Genomic DNA, 26488 nt, shown 5'->3' on the forward strand with positions numbered 1-26488 from the left:
CCATGGCCAGCAATTGCCATCCCCTTTCCATTAGTGGTGACAGCGCCAGGCACTCGTTGGTGTGATGCATGTCAGCTGGAGAGCGGCTCCCACAGTGATGGGGCGGTGGGTGTGACTTCAGAGGCAGAAGCTCAGTCTCAGTCAGGGCGCGAGCACTCAGTTCTCCAGGTAGGTTAATGGAGACCCAGGGAAGGGGCGGGGCTGTGTGTCCTCTACCCCCTTGGCCAGGTCCTCGACCCCTACGCTTTCTGAGCCATGGAGGAAAGAGGGTCTTAGCCTCTAGACTGTTTACTCGTTCTGGATGGTACTTTGCACAACTTTATTAGGCTTCGGTTTTTACTGGTTAGCATCATTTTGATGAGGATAGAAAGGTCCATTTTGGAAGAGGTCGGAGGATATTGGGGAGGAAGTTAGTTCTGAGATTCGCATCTCCACAGGTGGGGTTAGGGGTGGGGCCAGGGGTTGGCACTGATTCTTTTTCCCCTCCAGCCCGTGTCCCTCTGCAGGATGTTCTCAACGCCTCAGTCTTCTGGGGCCATGATTTCCTTTGCTCTAAAACCAGGCGGTTTGCATTAGCCCGCTCTGTTGCAGTCATGCTTTCTAAGAAACAAGCTCCAAATGCAGTGACTCGGAACAGCAGACTTCTTCCCCCTTTGGTCACGTACTGTGGGGTTTGCTGTGGCTTTGGTTGGGTTTAGGACTGCTCCATGGGTCTTTTTGTTCTGGGACCTGGGCTGAGGAAGCCTCCATAGCCTGGGACGTTTGGTCATGGAGCATGGCAGGGGCTTAAAAGCCTAAGGCAACCCGCGTAGGCATAATGAGGGTCCTGCGGGATGTGGCATCCTAGGTCACAACCGCTCACAAATCCATTAGCTGAAGCCGTTCCTGTGGCCAAGCCCAATAGGAGCAGGGCCCAGAATGACTTTCTTCCGCGGAGTGTGGGAGAGGGCGGAGTGATTGAGTGAGTGGTGATGCGTCAGCTATTTGGGGAACACAGCCGTGTCCCCAGCTGTGGAAAGCCTGACATACTCGGCTCTTCTCTCTTCTGGGGACATCTTCTTCTAGGGCGGACATTCTCAGACTTGAGCAGGCACCAGGCTCCACTGGAGGGCTTGCTGAAATGCACACGCCAGGGCCCCGGAGACTCCCCAGAGTCTCCGATTCACTGGTCTTGGTGTGGGGCTTGGGCACCCGTTTTTCCCAACAAGTTCCCAGGAGCCAGCACACGGCCAGTCTGGGGCTTCACTTTGAGAACTGCTGCCCTGGTTTCTGGGTGGAGTAGGGGAAGGGAGTCTGACGGATTTCTGTCTCTTCACTATTTCCTGACTTCCAGCAGTGCCTTCATCTCAAGCAGCCTGCAGCATCTGTGCGCCCCTCACTCCTCAGCAGAACCCTCCTTGAATCGAAGTGGAAGGAAAGAGCTTCCTCTAGCTAGAGAGTGAGATTCTCCGGGACGCGTCCCGGGCCACACATCCAATTTCAGATACGCAGACATGTGCTGTGTTTTAGAACACCCCCCGACTGCAGATGGGTAAAACATTTCAAGCAGGGATTTTGCCTCGTGTTTCAGCCTTCAGAGTTTGGGTTTGAGTTGAGAAGTGAATGTCACTCACGGTCATGCCTGACTCACTTGACTTTTTGGAGTATAAATAGAGCCAGGAGACTTCCCATCCCGAGGCACAAGGGGCATGCGTGCCGCTGAGTGGGAACGGGGGGGGGGGGGGGAGTTGGATATTGACAAGCCGGGGTTTGGGGCCTAGCCCTGTCCCTTGATCACTCTGGGACTTGTGGAAAGTCATTTTAGCGCCTCATTAAAAGCCCCTCTGTTCTTCTCCATGTATGAGATGGACTCGATGTCCCGGTGTCCTCACTGGGCCATCACGAGGATCGAGGGAGACTGTATCCGTGATATGGCTTTCTCTGCACGCTGGGAGGCTCAGTGTGGTTGCCCGGGGACGTGCCTATTCCTCTCATCTGCAAGGGGCGGTCCCTGGGCCCTCCGGAGGCTGCAACTTCAGAGACATCTGCCAGAGTCCCTCCAGGCTTCGGGAAGACAAATTTCTTTCCTCAAGGCAGAGGGTAAAGACAGAACGTTTCCGATTAGTATTATAATACCCACTCCGTGTTTACACTTGAAGGCTTCTCGTCCCAGGAGGAGGGAAAAGTTGCTGTGGTTGTTCAAGGACCTTCCTAAATTAGTTGTTGAGTTGAGTTTGGGTGCCCCCCTCCCGTCCCTAGTATTGAAATTAATTGGTGCAGTTAACTGCTGAGTTCATACAAACCGGCCTCCTGGTACTAAGGAATTAATGACACCAATACTCCGCTGAATGAGAAGGCAATGCGACTTCTGTGTGCCACCGCCACTGCTAATTTCATTTTGGAAAATTAATAAAAATGAATTGCACCACTGACATTTATAGAGTTTCCTAATAAAATGATACATTGTTTGTGTGGAGGAATCCCTATTAAATTAATTGTGGTAATCAGTTCACATATAGATGTTGGTGTAGGGAGCTGCACAGGGACCCGCCTTGTCTCGGTGGCTTGCTGATGGCTGGGGGTTATAAATATAGCCCTTGCCCAGATACTGTCCTAATTACAGAGAAGGTCCCGGGAGCCCCGCTCACCTGTTTCATAATGAGGTGTGCTACAAGGAGGCTCCCAGGGTTGGGGGCCTCGGGGGCGGTGGCGGCCCTGTGACAGGGTTGAGTGTTGAATGTTTAAACAGCCCATATTGTATTATCAGCAACTGGGACCTTCTGGAAATGGCAGTTTGAAAAATCACCCTTCAGGACGTCTCTATTTGGCACTTGCTGTGTGCTCAGCACTGGAATAATACCATTTGGGGGCCCTGGGGAGCTCCACACTCCCCACCCCACCAGGTGAACTCAGAGTCTTAGAATGAGGAGCCCCCTCCCTCGGTCTAGAATGTTCTTCCAGCTCCTCCTTCTGGCCTTGATTTGGTGTCACTTTCTCGGCAAGGTCTTCCCTGAACACGCTATTTAAAACCACACCCCTCCCGTTCAGCCAGACCTCCTTTCTTCTTTTTCCTGATGTTTCTGCGGAGCACTTGCGGCCATTTGACACACGATGTATTTCATCTTTTTATTTGTCTGATTCGTTTATTCTTGATCTGACCTCCTCTCCCCCAAAGTGACAGTACCGCCGGTGCTGGTGTGCTCTTGGGGTATCCCTAGTGCCGGGGACCGCGCTGGACATGCCGTCGGGCCTCAGTGCGCGTTGGTGGCGCGAATGAGCCTGAGACAGAAGACGTGTCTGAGTGTGTGAAGGAGGCGATCTGGGCTTGCTCTGTTCTGTTTCTGTTTTGTGTGTCCCCCAGATCGGTTAGCTGACCTGGTGCTGTGCTCTTAGATCCTTTCAACGGCCCTGCCCGGCAGCGAGATGCCGAGAGGGTACGCGATCTGTCCAAGATGGCACAGCAGATGTTGGAACTGGAACTTGAGCGCATGGTTATCTTCCTGCAAAGCTCTTCATCTTAGCTTTTGTGCTGTCCCACTGTGTGGGTGTCGGGTTTGAAGGTGGTCCAATACGGGGTTTCGCTATTCCCCGCCACCTCCCATCGCCAAGATTTCTGAGCCACCTGGGAGAGCCAGGTGCCGGGCAAAGCGTCCCTGTGTCAGTGAGCACAGCTCAGGTGTGTCCGTGAGGTGCGTTCCCATGCTGCCCTCCAGCACAGGATTTAGCCTCCCTGCGGCGGGCAGTGTGGGAAAACGGCACCCTGCCGTAGTGCAGACTGCAGAGTGGAGCAGGGCCCAGGGAGGCGGCCTGCAGAGTTCAGCAATCCCAAGAATGCATCGCTCCTCCCCTGGGAAACGTGCAGCCTTCCCTGGAAATTGGGGACATGCAAAGCTCTGGATGGAACTGGAAGCCTTTCCTTCCCAGGAATCTTGTGTATACTGGTTAGAAGGAAGCTGGAAGATGCTATTAATTATCTAATTAATTAATTAGATTTATATAGATAGCACCTAACACTGAAGCACTAAAGGTCTAGTAATAGAATTTTCCTATAATGAGCGCTGAGTGCTTCTTGGTCAATGAGCAGTAAAACAGCCAAGTCTAGGGAGGGACTCTGGAAGGCGGGAGAAGGGAAGTGAGACCCAAGTTTTGAGAAGACCGATGTGACAGCCGGAGACACCCCACTGTCCCTCTCTCATCTTCCTGGACCTCACTGTCCATTGTTTCTTGTGCTCCCAGTGGTGGTGGGGCGGGAGGGTGGCCACCGAGTCCTCTGTCCTCCCCCCACCCCAGGACTCTTGTCCCTGCATGGAGGTAGCGGGTGCTTCTGCCCATGTTCTGGAGGGGAGCCCATGTCTGCAGTCCCCCAGGTCGCCCGTACCACCACTGTCAACCTTAGATTAGGGGAACCCCTCCCGCGGCGCTTCCCTCTCTGGGCTGGACCCTCTCCCTGCACCAGCTGCCCTGCAATGCTCCTTTGTGGCGCCATTGTTCCCCTCCAAGGCCTCGGAGATTTCCTATGTGACAAGTCCTCCTCTGGTGTCACGTTCAAGGTCGCTGTCCTGCCTCAGCCGTCTTCTTCAGTACTTCCCTTTGATTCCCACCTCAAAGCACCTACTAGTTAGGTAGTTGCTTCCTGCTCTCTAAACACATCTCCGTGTCCCCTCCTTTTTGCCTTCAGACCGAGAACGCTCCATGTCCAGCCCAGTCTGTCTGTCCCTCGAGTCTCACCTCTTTCTGGGAGGCCCCGCAGACGCACCAATCTGTAGTGGCCTCGTCGCTCTCAGCTTCTGCTGCCCACATGTGCTGTATCACCAGTTGTGTGACAGTTCATCTGTACAGCAGTCCTGCCTCCACGGGGAGATGGGAGCCCCTGCCATTGGGTCACACTGCCTCTTTTGTCTCTGAATGGCTAGTGCACAGGGGAACTTCGATGGGGCGCAGGGCAGGATGCAGGCTCAGGGCAGAACCAGGGTGTGGGCTCGGGGCTGCAGCTAGAAAGCCAGCCTGATCCAGCCCCAGGCCTGTCCCCGTGCAGTCGGCACTGTTTTGTGCCAGGGCCTCCGTAAGTGGCCCGTGGGGCTGACCCTTGGCCCCCTGCAGGGCGTGGGATCCCTGGGGAGGGTTCTTGAGAGACCAGAATAGAATTGCAAAAGTCACCTGGAGAGGCGGTTTTTGGGTGATTAAAGACTTCGCAGAAATAAACCCCGGAGAAGTCCTGACACACGGTTCCCGCAGCCTGGCTGCAGCTCGAGGACCCTCGCTCCCTTGAGTGTCCCTGCCACAGGGGGTCAGACCCCGTGTGACTCCACTAAGTGAAGTCCTAGGGGAGTCAGACTCACAGAGACGGAGAGAAGACGGGTGGGAGCCAGGGGCTGGGGGACGGGGATGCGGAGTGAGCATTTCCTGGGGACAGGAGAAAGTTCTGGGAACGGGGGCCGGTGACAGCTGCACCTCATTGTGGCTGAACTTAGCGCCGTGAACTGCACACTTGAAAGTGGTAAAAAAGGTAAATTTCACGTTGCTTGTATTTGACGATTTAAAAAAAGATTCTCATAGCAGCTTCTTTCTGTGTCTAGTTGGGCAGGGCCGGGGGCAGGGATTGGCTGGATGTGTGTTTGCACACGCGTGTGCGTGGAGGGGGTTCTGTTGGGGGACGGAGTTTGACAGGGCAGCCCTTCTACCTACATCGCTTCAAGGACTCTGTTCTTCGTGGCTGCAAAGAAAAAATAAACTGGGTCAGCAGTCATTTCAATGTGGCGACCTTTTGCGTTTTGCTGAATTGGGGACCTGCTATCAAATTAACATAACGATGTGTCATGTTAGATCCATTTCAGTATTTGCCTAAGATATTGAGCGAATCCTTGATCAAGTGCAAACTATCATCATTAACCAAAGAGCGAGCGGCGTGCGAGGGGGTTCGCAGCTGTGGTGTCTGCTGCCGGAGACTCCTGCGAGGCCCCATCCGCTCCGCGCCCCGGGACCTTCCCGGGAGGCATCTGCCTCAGGGTCCTGTGGTTTTGAGACCTTTCCCGGTGAGGAAGGGAATTAGCCGTGACCTGGATCCTGATGGATAAAGTGTGTGGTGTCTCGACAGTGGTGGGGAAATCCCTAGCCTCTGTGTGGAAGTGGGTCTGTCCCAGATTCCAGTTCATTATCCAGAATCACGGACTGCAGAGGAGACGGAGCTGGGGGCGCCGGCGGAGGCCGCCTCTCCGGAACCCTGCGTGTGGCAGGGGGGCTGCCCAGGTCCCTGCGACCCTGGTTCCCCTGGGAGGTTTCCGCTGCTGTCCCCTCTGTGGGTGGGCAGGGGGGAGCAGGGGGCTTGTCTGTGCTCAGCAGCCGCTGGGCCGGCTTTCATCGGGCACGGACCTTGTGTCTGTCCTCCCTGGGATAGGCAGCTGCTTGCTCCCGGTTCCCACTTCCACTTCCTTCCCTAGTTTCCTTTTTGTCAAAAATATCCATGCACGCAATTTAATAAGTCAAAAGGCCCTAAAGGGCTAGGAAAAAGGAGCAGCAGACCTCAGCCCCTCGGCTCAGGCCTGCGTCCCAGGAGCCGGCGCTGGTCACTCCCGAGTGCTGAGATTTACCTCTGGTCTTCTCCGCAGGTCCCTCTGCTCTTAATTGCTTTGTCAGGTTTGGGCGATTGTCTTTTGACTTCCTCATATGCTAAACGAGGATTCAGCCTCTCCCTCTGCCACCTGCTGCATTTTCCTCACCCCCCCCCCCCCCCCACCCAAGGGCTTTGGTTGCGGAATTCTGAGATTCAGCCTCTCTGGGCACTGAGGTCTGGAGCCACAGGCTGGGTTCTCCCAGGTGCTGCCAGTCTGGGAACCAGGCAGGGAAGGGGCTTGCCATGCCACCATGAATTAGTGAGTTCCCCCAGTTTGCATCTGTGTTTCCTGCCTCTCCTCCGCTGTCTTCACGTCCCGGGATTTTTTAAGGGTCTCTCTCTCCAGAGAAGAAATGTGTCTCCAATAGCGGCGGAGAAGCCAGGTGGTTGCCTGGCGGCTTGGGGGTCGGTGTGGGGCCCTGGGAGGGCCTGACCGCTCCCTGCACAGACCTGCGACCTCTCCCTGTCTCCCACCTCATTTCCAACCTCTGCCTTCTCTGGCACCTAATTCTTGCAGTTTGCCAGTCGGCTGGGCTCCGCGGGCAAGTGGACTTGCTGTGCTCAGTGTCCTCTGTGGGGCACGTGGCCTTGGGCTGTCTCTGCTCTGCTGGAATGTGTTGACATCTCTGTCCCAGTCCCGGCTCTGCTCCTGTCGCCCCGTCCTTGCGGGTCTGCGCCTGTTTTCCTTCTCCGTGGCTGGCTGCGCCGGAGTCGGCCCCGCGTCTGCGGCTCACGTGCGCACTCAGTCTTCCTTGCTGTTTCACTCACGCTGTTTTTCTCTGTCTCTCTTTTTCGGGGAGAAGAGCCTCATAACATCGTTTTGAGGTTGTACATGCGCAACGCACTCAGGGCCCAGGGAATCCCATTGCCATGAGGCACACCCCCTCGTGTGCAAGGCTGCAGCCCGAGGCGTGCGGACACCACACCCCCAATGCGTGCCTCGCCTGCTTCACTGTGCTCCCTTGGTTTAGAGCCTTTCCTGGTGTCAGCACAAGAGGTGTGGCGTGGCCTCTCGCTGGGCATAATTTTAGGGGTTTGGGGGCTGCTGGGGGCCATGTGGTATGCCATGCCTGCCAGCTGACCGTGTGCCTCCAAGCGTTCTAGCTCTATGTGGCTATGAGCATGTCTTCCTTGGGTTGTGTAGGCGGGGTGCTCTCATCAGAGCCCCCGTGGTGCAAGGTGCGGTGCTGGGGCACCCATGGAGGCTGCTGGCCCGGGGGCTCCTGCCGGCCTGTCTGTGCAGGATAACCCGGCAGTGAGGACTGTTGCGAGCAAGACAGTGCTGGCACTGTGCGCACACTTGCCGACGGCACTTACGGTCCTTATCAGTGACCCCCCCCCACCCCCCCACAGTCTGCTTTTGTTTCTGCTCCTGCCCCTTCGTTCTTCCTGTCTTCAGTCCCTCCTGCACGCGGAAAATTAGGATTGTCTGGTGTTTCCGTAAGGGCCTGGGCTGGTGTCTGTGGTGTTTCCTGCAGATCAATTCTGATCTAATAAATTGTTGCCGGCTGGGGGAAAGGGAGCCGCTCCCGTGCCTAGAGGCTTTGCCGGGTGGGAAGGCTCGTTCTGGGGAGAGACCATTCTTTGCAAATCATGGTCTTCTGTGTAAGGAGTAATTCCCAAATTAGCTGGGTACTCTGGGCGGGAGGTTCTCCCACTGGTCTCACAGTCTGGTTAGGAGCTGTGACTGTCTTTGCTGTTCTTAGAGTCCCCACAGTCCTTTATGATGGAGCTTTAAAAAAAATGGAGAATAACCCAAAACAAAGGAAGAAAACCTTTTGTGGCTCTCCAGCTCTCCGGCATATCCCACTTGCCACGTGCACAGTTGCTTTGTGTGGTGTGTGTAGGTTTAGGCATCCACACAAGCACACACATCTGGTACACACACGCACACCTGTAGACACACACAGACACAGGTGCATCCGTGTACACATTTAATACATGCGCGGACATATGTATGCACAGGCGGGTATAGGCATGTGTATATGCGGACACACATGTTTACACACACACACCTACAGAAACACACTCTTGGGCACATATGCACATGTATAGGACATACATAAATGCACAACTCCCATGCGCACACGTGTACACATATGTATACTCAGACCTCTAGTCCCATTCTCTTTTGTACGAGCATTATTTCTGGGGAAATTTTCCTTCTTTTCTTACCAATTTAATAAGATGGATGAAACACAATTTCTCCTAATGGAAGAGATAAATTCTTTCGTAGTGGCTGCCCTGACCTCCCCGAGTGGGAACTCACCGTGGATTGAGCTGCTTCGTCGAGGGGCCTCTGGCGGCAGGGGGCACCCAGGCCCAGGCGGAGGGCAGCTGCGAGAGTCGAGGAGCGGGTCCTGGCCTGGCCGAGCCAAACGGTGCGGCCCTCGCCGAGGTGGCTTCTGGGCGGCTGCGTTGCTATTTCCATCACAGCCCCGACGAGGTCGGTAGGAAAGTGGGTGCGGGTGTTGGTGGGGGCTCATGAGTCACAGGACCGATTTGCCTCTGGGGGTCAAGGGGCAGGGGGCGGCCAGGCCGCGGTGCCGGGGAAGCCAGACCCCTGCCAGGGTTCAGGGCAAAGCCATGGAGAAAGGCTGCGAAATCAGGGCTAGAAGGAGACTGTGCGGTGGCATAGGAGAGGAAGGAGACGGGGCACACGCGCATCTGTCCAGGAGCACAGCCTGGGCTGTGGAACCGCCGTTTCCATGCAGCTTCCCTCACGCACAGCCGTGGCTCTTCTGCTGCCGCTGTGGCAGGCTCCCACGAATTAATCCCGTGCACCGGCTTTGGGGGATGCTGTCCCCGCTCCTCCCATCTGGGGCTTGAAGGGGCTCTGCTGGGGGAGACAACGGGGTTACGCACGAGCCCTTTCATTCCGAGCCGCACAACACCGCGTTGTCCCCTCACGTCGTTGCTGGTCTGCTCTGCTCACCTGTTTCTTCAGGGAAGGGCTCTGATGGGCCTGCGCGGGCCCAGTGCGGGGCTGGCGGTGGGGATGTGGGGGCGAGTCGGGGTGAAGCAAGGCCGGTTTGGAGGAATGCAAGCAGCGACAAGTGCGGGGGGGACGCTGCCCCTCCAGAGCGGGGAGGGAGGGGTGGGGGGGCCGCTTTCCTGAAAGGCCAGACAGGGCGGCAGAGACCGACAGATGAGGGGCTGTGTGAGTGTGTGCATGTGTCTATGTGTGTGTCTGTGTGCGTGTGCGCAAGCGCGTGAGTGTGCGAATAGGTATGTGTGAGCATCTGTGTGCGTGTGTGCAAGCGTGTGTGAGTGTGCGTGTGTTGGGGGCGTGGCGTGAGGGGCGTGTGGGGCTGGATGAAGTCCTGCCTGGAGGCGGTGAGGGCGGGGAGCGCGGGCGGAGGGCGGTGCCGGAGGGGCGGGCGCGGCGGAGGGCCGGGAGGCCGCACACCGGGCGAAGATCTGGGGATAAGGGCAGACCCATGGGGACACCTGCGGGAGGGTTTTGGGCAGGGCAGGGCCGGCGAACGGGCCGGGAGATGAACAGCCCCATCCCGGCTGGCCCGGAAGCGGAGCGCGCCCGGCGAGGACAGGACGGAGGTGCTGGGACACCCGGAGCTCTCCCTCGCCTCTGCAGGTGTCGGCGCTCGTGACAGAAAGACTGTCCCTCTAAATCTGCTGCGCCCCGTTAGCTGCTGTCCTCTCCGGGGACAAGGTATGATCTGGCGTGGAGAGTTGAGAGAGTCGGAAGAACTCTCGGCCAGCCTGGCTGACGGGGGCTCAGCAGCTCCGAGCCCAAAGCTGCGATTCCGTTAGGATGTCAGTAGCCCCCCCTCGGCTGCCACCACCCCCACGGGTCCCTCGGTCCCTTGCGTTCTGCCTCCTCTCAGCCTCCTCGCTCCTCTCCACACTGGGGGCCCGACCGAGGCTCCGGGGGTGGCCGTGGTCCCCGGGTGCCTTGCTGGGCCCGATAGCCTCACACCACGGCCCCATCTACGCGGTGGAAAAATATTGACAACAGTGTGATAGTGACGGATGACAGAGGGGACGCCCGGGAGAAATACTTCCTTGAAACAACGGCCAAACTTTGAGTTCTTTTTTGGCCGTGGTACAGAATTCCAAGCTGAGAAGAAAATCCATCCCTTTACTTTACGAGTAAGTGGTTCTCGCTTCCTGTAGAAACTTCCAACCTTAACTCCTGTGTCCTGTTAGCTTATGTCCGGAGTGACCCGTGGTCTGCCATTTCTCTAGCGCCAGAGGGCTGCAAGGATACGTCAGAGTTTTGCAGTTTGTTAATTTTGCATTAAATAATTAATAGTAGAGTTAATTGATGAATTATTCAATTTTCAGGTAAAATGGGATGATAAATATTCATAACTTATTTTATTAAGGGAATTTCCATTTCATATGCCATTAAATCTAGATTAACGAAGGCTGATTTCAAATGAAGATTGAAAACAATTGTGCTTTGGAATTAATTTACTAAGTTAAGGTCATTGCTTAGTGAGTTTACCCCCCGCCAGAAAGTTAGGGCTTCATCACATGGATAAGTGTCTGAATTCACAGAAGTAACCTTGCCATTAGTTTAGAAACATTCCACGAGTCCACTGGGGATTTCCCCTGCTGCGCTCCCAGGTTCTGGTGGGCACAGATGGGAGTACGGGGAAGTAGGGGTGCGTAGAGGGCAGATCTGGGGTCCCTCCCAGCCGGCATCTGGCTGTTGCTTTGAGCTGTTTGTTACTTGTTCACCAACTACAACCTAATTGAATATTAACCCAAACCTGACGTGATGAGGGTGTACATTCTGGTAAAAGAGTGGTCCTTGCAAACATCTCAAAGTCAGCTTTAAAACACCTGGCCTTTCCCCTGGAGTTCTAGGAGGTATGTGCTGTGACTTCCCGTCCAGCAATGTCCTCAGCCACCCGGTGTCTATAGCTTCAGTTTTTGTGTTTTCCAGCTATCTGATTCCTTTGAGGCCTGGTTTATGTGAATTCATGAAACTGCTATAAAGCCCCGACCCACACACCAGCACTGAACGTTCCTCAGGACCTCACAGACTGTACCTTGCAAAGCTGCTCCGTCCAGCTTGGGATCTCAAGACTCATAACAGCCCTACAAATTGGGGAGTGCCTGTAGCATACTGAGGCAGGGGGGCTGGGGTGGTGGAGACAGAAAGGCAGAGGTAAAGGGAAGGGGGAAGTGAGGGGAGCGAGAGAACAGGAGTCCTTCCCTTGCCTGCCTATCCACTTCCCTCTGCTCAAGGCCAAGGCAACTGAGTCCTCCTGATGGTGTAACCCGCCCAAGGTCGCTCAGCTTAATTAGACACGGACGTTGAGACCATAGCCCAGGTCCTTCTGACTCATTTTGGAGTGCTTTTTTCAACTTCAGCATCTTAGGGCTTTAAAATAATTTCTTAACCACCCTGTATAGTGGGGCACTTGGGAGTAGTTATAGCCCGACGGAGCGGTTCTCTGCATCACCAAGTGTTCATTATAATTTTCCAGCAAAACTTGTTTGCTCTGGAGAAGTCAATCCTACAGTAAGCCTTCATTTCAGAGGAGAGCATTTGATGTTACATCTCTATGAACCTGCTCTCCTAAAATTATCCCTAATTGGCTTGGAAAGTAGCTTCCAACAGGCAGATGGCTTAATATCTCGACTTCCCGGTTGTGACTCAGGGAGGCTCCAGGGTTCTCTCTGGTTTGGGCTGGTGATCTTGTTAACTTGGAGGGCGAGATCCTATTGCCGACGTGCAGCTGAAGAGCTGCCTCTGGGAGCTGGTGTGGAGACCACCACAGGCAGCCTGTCTCAGCCGGGATGCTGGATGGCGGTGGGGCGAGGAAAGGGGTTGTTGAAAGGCAATTCTATAATCTCTAGCATCCACCAACAAGCCTTTATTGAGTGCCTGCTGTGTGCATAGGTTTATACCAGGCACTGTGTGGTTACAAAGGCAGTAGAAAACATGGCCCCTAATCCAATTGGAGAGACAGGTCATGCATATCCGAGATAACTGGAGAGTAACTCCCAGACAGCATACACAGGAGAGCCTGGCGTACGTGTGTGTGCACACACGCATGCGCTCGCACACACACGGAGCTGTAGGAGGAATGCAAAACGGGGCCAAGATCAATTGGATTCAATTGATTTCATTGGGAAAAACAGCACAGCAACATTTGTAGGGGTGAATTTCAATCAGAAAACCCTGAACTTTGGCTGGGGGAGGGGATTGTGCGCCCTGATGGGGGACAGGAGGGCGACACTTGGTCTTTTCTCGTCCTGAAACCACGGATACAGCAAATTAATTGGTGGCTTTGGCATAAGTGATTAGAAGGCTCTAGAGGCCATGGGCTGCACTAGGATGAAATGAAGGCCCAGAAAGAAAAGCTTCGCGGAGGGGAGGGCTGCCGTCGGGATGTCTTCATTTGTGTTCAGTCTGCGGGGAGCCTGGTAGAGGCTGAATAAGGAGCCAGAGCTATTCTCCATGCTGAAGAGCTGTCCTGGTGGACACAACCAGGGTCCCCTTTTATTGAGTGTCTAGGTAGGTGCAGGGAGGTTGGAAGGACTTCCCAAGCTGGGATTCACAGCGGCTGTCTGACTCGAAAGCCTCTGCCGTTCCTCTGCCCTTGTGTAACTCACAGGACCGTAAGTGGGGCCATTTGCAAGGTCACCCTAGTCAGCCACTGGGATCATGTCCACCTCTTCCCGGACTGGAGAGCAGTGCTTGTCCACTGGGGAGAGTTTGGGCATCCCCAGGAGATTTCTGACAATACCGGGAGACATAAATATGTTACATATTGGTAATCACTGTAGGAGTAGACAGGCTACTGACATCTCCTGGTAGAAGCCACTGATGCTGGTAAGCATCTTACAGTTTCCTGCAGTGCACAGGACAGCTCCCCCCTCAAGGAATTATCTAACCCTACATGTCGGTAGTGCTGAGGTGGACAAACCCTGGTGTCAATGAAGAGAATTCCGTGCTGAAGTGCCAGGTGGTAATGAGCCAGACCGGATTTGAATCCCTGTTTGGCCACTTATTAGCAGGAAGTTAACTACCCCCCTGTGCCTCAGCTTCCTCATCTGTATAATGGGAATTACAACAGTGCCTGTTGTGAGGAGTAAAAGAGGAAATGCTGAACTCTCGTGGGACATGGTGTTGGTGTATTCACTATGATGATCTTGCCAGGAATCCATCCAGAAGGGCAGTCCCATATGGCCCTGGGTTCTGTACGCACACAGACTGATTGTTCTTTGCTTCTGTTTTTGTGGTTACACGGAATGATGGTCTGAAGACTCATGTCATTGTCAACTACCAGCAGTGCTCTTTGGGGAAAAGCCAGTTTCTGAGAGGAGAGAGTATTAGTGGAGTTCATGTCACAGCAGTCAGCAGAGAAGGGCGTTTTAGATGGAAGGCTGTTACATAGGAGGCTGAGATCAGAGCCCAAATTCATTGATTATCCATGTAAAAGATCTTTATTGATTACTAAGTCAGTTATCTATTGCTGTGTAACAAGTCACTCAGAACTTGGTGGCTTAAAATAACAAATACCATTTCTGTGGGTCAGGAAGGCAGGACAGCTAAGCTGGACACCTCTGCCCCTGGGTCTCTCATGGTGACAGCCAGGCCGTCAGCTGGGACTGCAGACTCATCTGAAGACTCGAGTGGGGCGGGAGCCACTTCCAAGCTCACGCGTATGGTAGTTGGAGGACTCAGTCTTTCTTCGGCTTTGGGCCAGGAGCTCAGTTTTTCACCAGCTGTTAGCCAAGGTCACCCTGGTTCCTCGCTACATGGGTCTCTCCAAAATGCAGCTTGCTTCCTCCATCAGAGTAGGTTAGCAAGACAGTACGGGAGGATGAGCAAGACCAAAGCCAGAGTCTCTTTGGAATCTGATCTCATAAATGACACCCTGTCACTTCTGCTTCTTAGAAGAGAGTCACTAGGCCCACTTCACAGTGGGGGAGGGCATCACCAAGGGCAGGGATTCCAGGAGGCGAGGGTCACCCAGGAGGCGAGGATCACCCAGGAGGCGAGGGTCACCCAGGAGGCGAGGATCACCCAGGAGGCGAGGGTCATCCGGGAGGCGAGGGTCACCCAGGAGGGGAGGATCACCAGGGATGAACTCAGATGCTGCCCACCACAATGAGGTCTCACACGGAGACTGATCAGAAAGGCAGAGTGTGACTGGGGAGCTAATCATGACGTGGACACTCACCTACCGCGTGACCTTGGACAGAGTGCTTTTGCCTCTCTGGGACTCAGTTTCCTTCTCCTTAAGATGCCTGAATTGGGTTCAGAGATGGTATGTATGTGTGACCCACCAAGGCCCAGGTCAGGCATCACTAATCATGACCCCCTTATCTTGAGAGCTGGATTCAGCCTCCGAAGCCTTCTTAACACAGCTCTGTTTCGGAGGGCCACTACTAGTTGCATTGACTTCCATTTGCCATTGCTGAGTCGCCGATAAGAGGACATTCCATGGGATGGCATGGCACGCCACTGATCGAGATGTTGCAGGATTTTAAATAGCGCAGGTGGACTGTCCTCCTGTTGGCCAGAGTGAGAAAGCTGACTGCTTAGTGTTTGGGGACATCGGGTGGCCCGTCTGCTGCCCAGTCCTCCCCTCTCGTGCAATACCCGGACTCCAGGTGAGGGGATGTAGGGGGCACACAGGCTGGGGAGGCCTCGCGGTCTGAAACCCAGTGTGGGGCTGGCCTGACCTGGCCTTTTCGCTGGTGTGGTGGGCTTCTCTCTGGTTCCTCATGGGGGCAGATCTGGCCTTGGTGACTCTTCAGCCTGTGGCAGCCTGGAAAGGGAGCCCAGGTCATTCTGGAAATGAGCTCGAGGTGGCCCGAGGTGTTTCTGCATTCAATTTATCTGACTTTCAAGTGATTCATTCTGTTCCTTCCTGGAACATGCTCCTGGGCTCTAGGTGTTGGCTTAATTTGCTTCTGAGATCTTGCCATCACCCCTTCGTCGCTTCCGGTAGCTGCTGGGGCATTCTGTTAACGAGGAGCAGAGCACATTTTCTGGGCCATGCAACCCTTCATCCCAGCCCATTAGAATTTCTCCTGCCCCCTCCTTATTTTAAAGTTTCTTTTCCTGAAGGGCTGGAATGTTCAGAGGCAGTTTAATAGACATCGATTTGCAATGATTTTTAGGCCCCGTGCTTCAGGAGAGCTGAGAAGCCAATAATTAATCCCTTCAGCAGCTCATCCCTTTTGTTTTACGATGACCTAATAGCTGCATTGCTTGAGCAGGCCGGGCCGGCCTGACCCAGTTCGGCTCCTTGCCTTCTGCTTCATTCAAATAAGCCCGCTATGAATTATTCAACCCCGCTGCAGGGGCACGTGGGGCCTCTTGTTGTAATATTTAATCAGCAACCTGGAGGCCAGTGCCGTTTTTTACCGACAGCGGCTGCTCACTTGGGGCACATGGACGGTGTTCTTAGAAGGTGGGGTTCCTGCCTCTTCAAGGCGGCCGGTTTGTCCTCTGATCCCAGAGGGACAGTGCCAATCCTCGAGACTCTATGTGCTACCTGTGGGGTGGCCGTCCTCCTGCACCAGCAGGAAGTGAGTGACTCTGGGCCCCTCCCATCAGGGACTGTTGGGTGACGCTGTGCCCACGCACGTCCCTCCTGTAGTCGGGTCCTCTAGCTTCCAGAACCAATCACCATGAACTTGTGGCCTGAAACGGCTCGTTCATCATCTTCCAGTTCTGTCGGTCGGATGTGCAAACACGGTCTCATGGGCTAAAAGCGAGGTGTTTGCCGGGCTGCGCTCCTTCTGGGGACCTGAGGCAGGGGGATCTGTTTCCCTGGCTTCCCCCACCCCCGTGTCTCTGCTCGCTGCCCCTTCCTCTGTCTTAAGGGCCATCCTTGGGGAAGTGGACTGACCCTGTCTCTGGGGGACCTCTTTGCCTCCCTCTTCTACGTTGAAGGATCCTTGTGATGACGTAGGGTCCGCCCGGATAATCTGGTCTGTTGTCCCCGTGTCAAGGTCAGTGAACCAGCAGCTTGAGTTCTGTCTGCAACCTCCAGTGCCCCTTGCCCTGTGGCCTCATGCCGTCACGGGTTCCAGGGGTGAGGATATGGGCATCTTTGAGGAGTTCTGTCCTGCCTCTACATCCACATTGCCCTGGCTCCACTCTTCCTGGCTTTCTGGAAATTTCTATCAAGAAGCTCCCCTGAGCAGGCCGGCTAGTGTGATTTTTAAGAGGGGGGAGGGGGGAGGCTTGGGAGATAGACCGAGCCGGATCCTTTTTAATGTTGCCATCTGTGAGCTGGAGAGCGGTGTTGGACGTGCGACGGCTGATGACCAGAGGGCAAGATGCTTCATGGCTCTGAGCCCAGTCATCGGTCCTGTGAAATGGGCTTATTGACGCGCACCCCTCTCCGGGGCCATTGCACAGGGCAGACGGGATCATGTGTGGAAAGGCCGTCGGAGACAGGGGGCCGTTACCGTGACGGTTGCAGCGGTCTGTTTCAGTCTCCACGTGTGGGCGTCTCTCTGCTGGGAGGTTGGCATCTCTGTCAGGGCACAACCCAGACCCTGCGTGGGGGTGTCTTTGGGACTGGGGGCTGGTGCGTTCGCTGCAGGCCTGCCCCCCAGAGCTGCGGGTTGCCGCCTCCCTTCGTCCGTCTTACACGTCTGGCTCCATCCAGACCTTCTCTTACCTGGAGAGTATGGGGCCGTGTGTCCGTCAGAGCACAGAGGGACTGGCCTTTCTCTTTGTCTCTCTTGAGACACCTGTCGATAATCTTCACAGTTCGGCTCTCTCCCAGCCTGCAGAGGGTTGGCTGTGCCCTCTCCTGCGTCCCTCAGTAACCGGCCAAGGCAGACGTTCCTGGCCCTCTTCAGACGAGGTTGCGGGGTGGGTCAGTGGCAGAGCTGAGCACCAAGCCGAATCTTCTGGTCCAGACAGAGTCTTCTTTCCTCCAGCTCTAGCTCCTTGTCTCCTCAGATGCCCAGCAGGTGTTGGCTGCTCTTGATAAGCTTTGGGGCCCCTGTCCCCCCATATTTCTGTCTCTCTCTGTGGCAGCACATTCGGGGGCCAACAGTTTCCTGTCCGCTCTTGCCCTTGAGTGCCGGTGGGCAGGGCTGCAGTCCCGTGGAGCTGAGCTGTCCCCCCACGGCCCTGTTCCCCGGGGAGAGCCGGTGCTCTGCTTCCAGGTCGCTGCTCTCACGGGAAGCGGAGAGGTGCTGCTGAACCCCACGGGGCCCTCCGTTTACTCCCTTCACTTTCCAGGGCTCCCCTGCTTGCATGGGGTGGGGGTGGGCTAGGGGTTCGGGGTGGGCTTGCTTTGCTGTCCTCGCCCTTCTGCCTCTGCCCATCAGTGGAGCCTTCCCCGCCAGCAGACTCACGGCCCCTTTTCGAACATGCTCGTCCCGTCTCTCCTGCTTTGCCCACTGGACCCCGACTTCACCCCAGGAAGGTGTAGCATCAGCAAGAGAAGCAGCGACTTTCTGAAATGCAGTGTGTGCAAATAAATTATTCAGTGAAACTCAGTCTAACTTTATTAAGGCCAGAACCATCCTTCTCTGTCAGAAGCCACAGAGGGGGGCAGGAGGCACAGGAGGCTGGGGGACTCGATGGCTTCCGGGGCCGGGGGGTTGCAGGGGCCGTGGGCTGCGCACCAGCACCTGGGCTCTGGCTGGCTTTCCTGTGTGTGCCCCGGGCCTCGTGCTCAAGTGTGCCCCTGTGGCCCCTTTCACTGGACGGGGCTGCCTGGAAGAGAGAGGGGACAGTCTTTGCTCCTTCTGGAAGAGTGGTCCTGACCTGACCACTTTGGTCTGGAGAAGAGGTTTTGGGGGCAGGAATGGCTTCAGAGCACCAGGAGGACGGTAGGAGGCAGGAGGGCTGTGGGCCGCCCTCCCGCACAGGTGTGTTCGTGGGGTCTCCCATCATAGTAAAGTTAAAGCGTCAGTGGCATTTTAGATGCTTTCAGATTAATTTATATTCTAACATGGTAATGAGAAAGCAGCTTTTGTCCAAGAGGTGAGATATGCAAAAGTAACCTTTAAGTTTCTCATAATTAACCTTTAATGATATCCTCTCGCTGTAGCAATATATTTTATGCTTCAAAAATATAACAGACAGAAATGAGTGCTTCTTGCATCCAAATGCCTGGAGAAAGGGAAGTCATGTTGATGTAGGAGTTTCTACCTCTCTCTACGCTCAGTTGGACTCTCTGGGAGGGTGAGACGGTGACATAAGCCCTTGGCCTTGGGGCCAGATGGGCCTTCCTCTGGCTCCGTCCAGAACTGTTTCTAGTTCTTCACGGTGCATTCTTGCTGCTTAAAGCCTCTGTCACCAGGGCCATAACCAGCTGACATACCTAGTGTGAGGACTTCCCTCCGTGAGCATTCCCCTTGACCTTGGCAGTATTTGAGTCCATGGACTGACCGACCTTCTGTCAGAGTTCCTCTCTCGTTAATTCCGAGGAGAACCTGCCACATGCCAAGTGTGGTGAATCATGCTCTTATCGACCCTGAGATCTCCGATCTGGTGGGGCCTGCGCATCCCCAGACCACAGTGGCAGAGCCACAGGAGGGTGTGGTGATGAAGGTGAGAGAGAGGGCAGGGGCGGGGGCGGAGAGCTGGAGAGGGTTAGCAGTCAGGGAAGGCTTCTCTGCTCTTCTCAGTTGCCCTCTCTGTTAGTCAGGGCTCTCCAGAGACACAGAAGCAATAGGGCGTGTGTGTGTGTGTGTGTGTGTGTGTGCGCGCGCGTGTGTGCGTGTGTGTGTAGAGATTCATTATAAGGAGTTGGCTCATGTGACTGTGGACAGCAACAGCTTCCAAGACCTCGCTGGGCAAGCTGGAGACCTAGGAGAACGGACTAGCAGGCCCAAGACCCAGGAAGAATCAGTGTTTCAGTTCCAGACTGATCACAGGAAAAAAACCAATGTCCCAGATCAAGGCAGTCAGGCAGGTGGAGTTTTCCCATACTTGCTGGGGGCTCAGCCTTTTTGTTCTATTCAGACCTTCAGCAGATCAGATGAGGCCCATCCACATGAGGGACAGCAACATGCTTTCTTTAGTCTCCTGTTTGAAATGTTAATCTCACCCCCAAACGTCCTCACAGACACACTCAAAATAACATTTGACCAACTATCTGCGAAGGCAGTGGCCCTGGAAAGCTGTCACGTGACATCAGCCATGGTGGTTCCTGCTTCGGAGTTCCTGTGCCCTGTCACGTTTGCTGGGTCTTCTCCGTAGTTTGCTCCTTGCTTTCTGCTCCCATACCTTCCCCATCTTCTCTGGCAGATGACTTCTCGTGCTGGACTCTTGACCCAGCTGGGCTGAGTCATAAATCAGTTAATTCAAAAAAACTGTTTAAAGGTAAGTGTTGACTTACCAATCTTTTGACTTGGTCCAAGACCACTTTGGTTCTTCCCAGTGGGGCCCAGCTGTGGCGGGGGAGGTCCATCTTCTTTCACAGATCCCCTTGTCATCCTTTGCCTACCCACTTCCGATTTATATCTCTTCAAGGTGGAGGAAGACTCAAGGTCGCTTGTGAAGCATTCTGGGTACAGACTCCTTCCAGAGCTTTCTGACGATCCCTCCAATATCGTATAGTTGATTGCGTCCCCTCTAATCGGCAGGTTCTTCCAGCCACTGGCTTCCACGCCTCTTTCTGAGTTGATTGACTTTTCACAGAAAGAACCATCTTTCTTTTTATGCTTGTGTTTCATTGTTCTATACCTTATTTATTTACGCGGTTGCAGTGAAAAGTACAGCTGGCACAAACAGGCTTGGAAAGAAACGTAACCGACTCTTGGTACGCATGGAAAGTCAACTGATGGGTCAAGACACGCGCACACTAAGAGCGTAATGACTTCCTGTGGTGCCTGGACTGATGGGTGCTCCCTGATGTGGGTGCTGGCGTTTCCAGCCTGTGGCTGCGGCTGATCTCCAGGGGTGCAGACTCCCACCATGCTGATTTCAGATGCAGGTGGCTTCACAGCCCACCCAACTCAGAGCCCCTGAAAAACTCACAGCTGGCCCTCCTGCGTGGCCACAAAATGACTCTAGCACACAGCCTACTACCCTCCAGTCTTGGACAGGCCAGGCACTCCTGAAGCGTGGGCTTCAGGCACGGGCCATTTTCACTGTACTTAAAAAGCAGTGTATCTCAACCCCCTCCTCATGTTTATAAGCCCTGACCGCCCCCTTCTGCATGGCGGGCTGCTCCCCCAGACGCCTTGTGCTGCTGTTCTGCTTCCCATCACTCCTACCGGGCCTGCCCTCCTCACATGGAGCTTTGAGCTTTCCTGGCTCTTTACTCTTCCTACAAAACTTCTCTGTTCTGCATCCCAGCCCCTGAGGGTCCTATTAGGCAGTTGGCTGATTAATTTACCAGCATTTTCAGCCAAGGTATTGGCTTAAAAAAGCTTTCAGTACTTCCTGCCTGGCTGACTCACACAGGTGCGTCAGGTCCCAGGGCATCTCTCACATCTTCTGATGCCAGTGGGGGTCTCCACTGATGGATACAACCATCTCCGACTGCTTGGAACTCATTTCCGGAGTCTTTCCACCATTCTTCCTGTCCTGGGGGTCCTGTGTCCTCCAAGTTCCAGCGTCAGGTGGGTCAGAATCAGACTTCAAGTTCTTGGCATCCCACTTAGGGCTTTGACGCTGTTGATTCGAATCAGAAGGTGGTTTTTGGAATCAGAACTGTTTATGCCCGTGTTTTCACACATTGTTTGAAATTTTTCATTGTGGAAAAATGTGCGTTGCCGTGTGTTAGATAAATGGCACTTGATTCGCTTCTGCGAATGCACTGAACGGCAGAAGTGGGGGATGTGGCTCGGCGGCCCCAGAACCATCTGCGTGTCGGGGACGAAGGCGGGAGACCTTGACTGAAGAGCTTGACTGAAGAGCTAACAGTAGGGGAGAACCTGCTATTCAGGCTCCCTGAATACAGACCCATTTGTATAACAAGCTGCATTTGTTAGAAGATGGCTTCAGAAGCTGGCATTTACGTTGAAGAGCAGAGAGTGGCACGTGCAGTGAGCAGAGTTTATCTGTGTGTGGAGTGAGAAATAATCTGCTAAGCCAGAAACTTCTGTATTTCCCAGATCCCCGTGCAGTTTGCACACAGCCTGGGGTCTGGAATGCAGGAAATTGCCTTCTTTCCCAGGGCTCTTAAAGGACCGCAGATGTCCGTTCAAAATTTGGAAATTAAAGGGTTAAGTGCCTTCTGTTTTCTTTGAAGACTGGCTAATACTTGATCTATTTTCATTAAAATGACTCCTTTGGTGCAGCATTTCTCCCCCCAAAATCAGTCAAGAGCTGCTGAGTCACCTCCAAACCCCACCTTTGGTTCTGGCTGTTGTCTGGGATCTCAAGCCGGACCCCAGACAAAGACCAGTGGGGTGGTATTGGAGAAGCCCCTCCAGGAGCCCAGGAGCCCACAGCCCTCAACACCAGGGCCCTAACTTCCCCACTCCAGGCCTCCTTTCCAAACCTACAAAATCCTTGGGAAGCCGTGGCCTTTAACGGAGGCACCATTACTTTTATTTATGTCCTGTCAAATTCGGGTCCTGGAAGAGTTAACACTGGGAACCCCTGAGCCCCAAACGTGGGAGAACATGCTTGTTACTGGCAAGAAATGCCGCTGTCATGACCTCACCCTGAGGTCTGTCTTCTGGCGGCTGGCAGAGACCGTGGTTTCCATAGCAGGAGGAAGGGCGCTCCGGAGAGGCCCCCTGATACCGCAGCAGACCCTGCGAGCCTCCGGCCTTGGAGAGCGAGGGCAGCAGGTAGGACACACAACAGTCCTGGAAGAGGAAGCTGCCACTTGCTGAGCACTGGCCACCTTTCTCACCTGCAGATCCAGAGAGGTGTAAGCCGTGCAGAAAATGACGTGTGGGCCTTTTTCTCAATTCTTTCAAGGATGGTTCTGGCTCCTACTGCTCTCACGCACAGGAGGGAAGTTAATTCCTTACATTCCATGGAAGCCTGTAGGCCAGGGCTTCCTCCTTCAGGGAACCCTCGTTGAGACCAGCTGACTTGAAGAAGGCTAAAGCTTTTTGAGGCTTTGTCTCATTTCGTCCTCACAGCCACTCGTTGAGATAGGTATGACCTTCATTACCATTTTACAGACAGCAAGCCGAGGCTTGGAGACACCGAACAGTATTCTTCCCTGAGGTCGCAGATAGTAAATGGCAGAATGAGGACCCGAATGCCCTCGGGTCACCGTCTGACTCTGTGTTAGCTCTCCGTGGCTGTGTAGCCAATCACCAACACTTAGTGTCGTAGCAGGGCACACAAACGTCAGTTCCGTGGGCCAGGAGTCGAGGCTCTGCTCTGCTGAATCCTCCACGTCGGCCACAGCCGTGTGTCCGCTGGGGTCACAGTCTCTCACAGCGGCTCAGCCGGGGCCTGGTCTACTCCCAAGATCAGACAGTTTGACACCAATTTCTCGCAGGCTTTGGGGCAGAAGCCCTTGGTTCCTTGACTCTGGGCCCCTCTGATCCATCAAAGCATGCACATCAGGAAGGAGATAGAATCTTCCAGCAAGACAGGGGCCATGACCTTATGTAAGTTAACCACAGAAGCGACGTCCCGTCCATCACCTTTGCTGGATCCTGCGGGTTAGAGGAAGCACACCTTCTCCTCACACTCAAGGGGAGGAATCACACGAGGGTGTGAGCACCACGAGACAGGGGTGACTGGGAACATTGGGGAGTCTGTCCACCACAGAGTCCAGAGTGCAGCACAGGCCTTGCCTCCCCCTGTGTGGAAGAAAGGACACCTGACGTGACAATATGGAGATGCCCCATGTGGGCCCAGAGATTTAATTGAACTGTCTGCTCTCAGGTGATACAATTTCCATTGTTTTCTATCAGGAACAGAATTAAAATCTCAGAGCCACACTTTTGATTAATGTATGAGATTCAATATTACAGATTTCATAAAATTATCTTTCAAAGAAAGTGAATCTGTTTCCAAAGGACATGTCAAGGGCATGGGTTGTTTTGCAGTCACTCTCTTGCTTTTGGCAGCTTCTAAGAAAAGTCAGCAAATCTGCAGGGGGTGTAAGGCACCCAGAGGACTCCTAAGGATGTGGTGTCCACAATTTGAGGGAAAAAAGCTCCCAAGAGAAGACGAGTCCATCACGGTGACTGGAGAATTGAGGGCAGTGGGAAGCAAAGATCTGTGTGCATTTCTGCCCTCGACAGTCTGGCTTTGTTCCCGGGGCTGGCCCAGGACAGGGTTTAAATGGGAAAGAGCAGGCTGAGCTACGTGTGTAGGTAGCCCCACTGGGGATCTGGGAAGACATCCTGGCGGATACTGGAGAAAGACGTGACAAAGAAGCAGTGACTTCCAACACGCAGCAGGTGAATAATGTGGATTAAATAAAGCTCCAGTGTTTTCCGGAGTTAGATGCTCTCATTGATGGGATCAACCATATTCCCCACAGATGTGGTCAGGGTTGAATGAATTAGAAAACTCTTAGGGTCCTGGGCATAGTTCGTGCGGGGAAACGGACATGAGAGCTATGATCACCATTAATTCACTTTTCTCTGATGATTTGTGGGCCTTGGTGGTTATGTCCTTATAATGGGGTGATTCCCTTATCTCCCAAAGGACCCTGCTGGGTTTCAGGATTATTAGATCCAGAAGGTCCTGCCGGGGCTACTAGGAAGAAAAAGTGGGCACACTCCCCCTCTTCCACTCTGCTGGCTGGGGTGGGGGGTCTCCCCAGCTGAGACGGGAGGCCAGCGTGTTCATTCTGGAAGCCCTTCTCAGGCAACTCCCTGTACTGGATTGTTGGCACTCAGGCTTGGCGAAGGCTCCCCGGTCGAGGGAGGGGAGTGGTGAGGTCAGGGCACTCTTGGGGGTCACTCTGTGTCCCCGAGTCTTAGGGGGATTTGCTGGGGTGGGAGGATCCAACTAGGGAAGCCCTGCTGTGGTCCTTGGTTCCCTGCCTGATGTCACCTTCTCCTTGGGGACAAGGCTGGTCCTCCGGCTTGTCAGTCACTCACCTGGCTCCTGAGGATTGCTCCGGGGGAAGGACCCGGGGGGTTGCCAGCTGGCAGAGTGGGGCGCTCGGGAAAGGCTGTGGAGAAAGTGCTGGGCTCCAGAGTGACCCAGGGGTTTGCAGAGGGGAGGGGCTTTCTCTTTTGTCTTCTGCACCCAGCTCTGCTCGTGGGGACCCTACTCCCTTCCCAACAAGGGGGCACAGAAAACTCCCTCTCGTTTCTGTCCAAGACGGATCTCAGAAAGATGTCTGAAGTGAGCGGCTGGTAGAAGATTCAGATTTCTTCCCTCAGAGGCTTTTATTCTTGAGCGGCTCAGAGATTGATGCTGGAAGTGCGACCAAGATGGCCCCGTCTTCAGCCCCACCAGCTTCCCCGAGGCTGAAGCCAGAGCTGGGCACCATCCCCGAGTCCCTCTCTACTCGCCGTCACGCCTGCCCCCCCCCCCCCTTGTCTCCGCCGGTCTCCCTTCTACCCTCAGTCCACGCCAGCCACTGTCCCCACAGCAAGCCAGCGCGAGTCTGTCAAAGTGCAAGTCTGACCATATCACAGATCACATATCGAGACCCGTGTGGCTGCCAGCTCTTCCTGGGACCGAACTCTAGAGCCCTGATGTGGCCAGTAAGCCCCGCGTGGCCCAGCCCCAGCCTGGCCCCCCGCCCCGTGTGATGGGGAGAAGCTGTGTGAGTTTCCTAGGGCGGCCTTAACCAAGCACGGGAACCGAGTGGCTTGAATAATGTGCATTCGTTGACTCACAGTTCCGGAGGCCAGAGGTCTGGCTCCTTCTGCGGCCGTGAGGGAGAATCCATCACGTGCCTCTCACCTGGCTTCCGGCGCCCCCAGGCTCTCCTTGGCTTGCAGATGGCCGTCTTTGCCCGTGTCTTCACGTGGTCTTCCCTCTGCGTGTCTGTGTCCAGATTTCCCCTTCTTATAAGGGCACTGGTCATCCTGGATTAGGGTCCACCCTAGTGATGTCATCTTAATGTCATCATTGACAAATACTTGGTTTTCAAATAAAATCAGAGTCACAGGCACTTGGGGTTAGGAGTTTTTAGGGGACACAATTTAGCTCACAATAGATGCCACATGTGCCGTGTGCCCTTTGGTCTCTCCAGACTGCTCTCTCTCTGTTCCTTGGCTGTACCAAGCTCTTCCCTGCTGTGTGCCTTCACCCAGGAACATGTGGCATCGCCTTTGCTTTCAATAAGCCCTGAGTGCCTCACCTGGGCAGGATCTTTGCCCTGCTGATCCCTGATCACTTACCGGGTTCTTTCCTTGGGGGAGCCTCCTGTGGACTCCCGCCTTGTTTGGAGGGTCCTGCCGTCACTCCCAGGGTATTGGAATGCTCTTCTCTAATTCACATCCCTGGCCTGCCTCCCCTGTGGGGTTGTCAGCCGCACAAGGAAAGAGACTGTGTCCAGCCGATTCACTACTGTGTCTCTTTGGTGGTGCAGTGGGAAAGCTGGTCTTGCAGCAGAAGTCTGTAATGTTGCGTCCAATCTAAGGGCAGCCAAGGGAGTGGCCGTGGGATTTGCTGGGAAGGTATCTCGTGGGGTCGGCCTAAGAGGGGGAACTCAGTGATGAGCCCCGAGGACATACCCATCCCCAGCCATCCTTGTGGCTTCTCGTCTGCAGGGGTGTGTCGGTAAGTGATGGGGCCGGCTCTGGGGCTCTGGTCTCCCACCTCACAGTTGCTGTCTTCTCTCCATTGGGGACCTCTTGCTGGACACCTGCTGGACACTTTGTCCTTCTTTGCAATACTTAGCTGGGCTTCAGTGGGCAACTCCGTTGAGCAGGAGAGCCCAGAGCACTGTGTCCGGAGTCTGCACTTGGCAACATGCAGCTGTGGTTCTGGGGTCCCGTGCCTCTTTTTGGGCTCTTTGTCCTCCTCTTGGAATGAATCCTCTCCCTCTGAGACCCTCATCGTCTGCTGCAGGGACAGGGAAAAAGTAATGTTTT

At 54.5% G+C, this 26488-nt stretch overlaps 1 protein-coding gene across 15 annotated transcripts in view; it reads left to right on the forward strand.

Annotated features, from left to right (window-relative positions):
• The window catches only part of CAMTA1 (calmodulin binding transcription activator 1), an 815661-nt gene that overhangs the window by 279389 nt on the left and 509784 nt on the right, over positions 1 to 26488 (forward strand). The window lies entirely within an intron of this gene.

Source organism: Mustela lutreola, chromosome 10 (genome assembly GCF_030435805.1).
Source record: "Mustela lutreola isolate mMusLut2 chromosome 10, mMusLut2.pri, whole genome shotgun sequence".
Lineage (NCBI taxonomy): Eukaryota > Metazoa > Chordata > Mammalia > Carnivora > Mustelidae > Mustela > Mustela lutreola.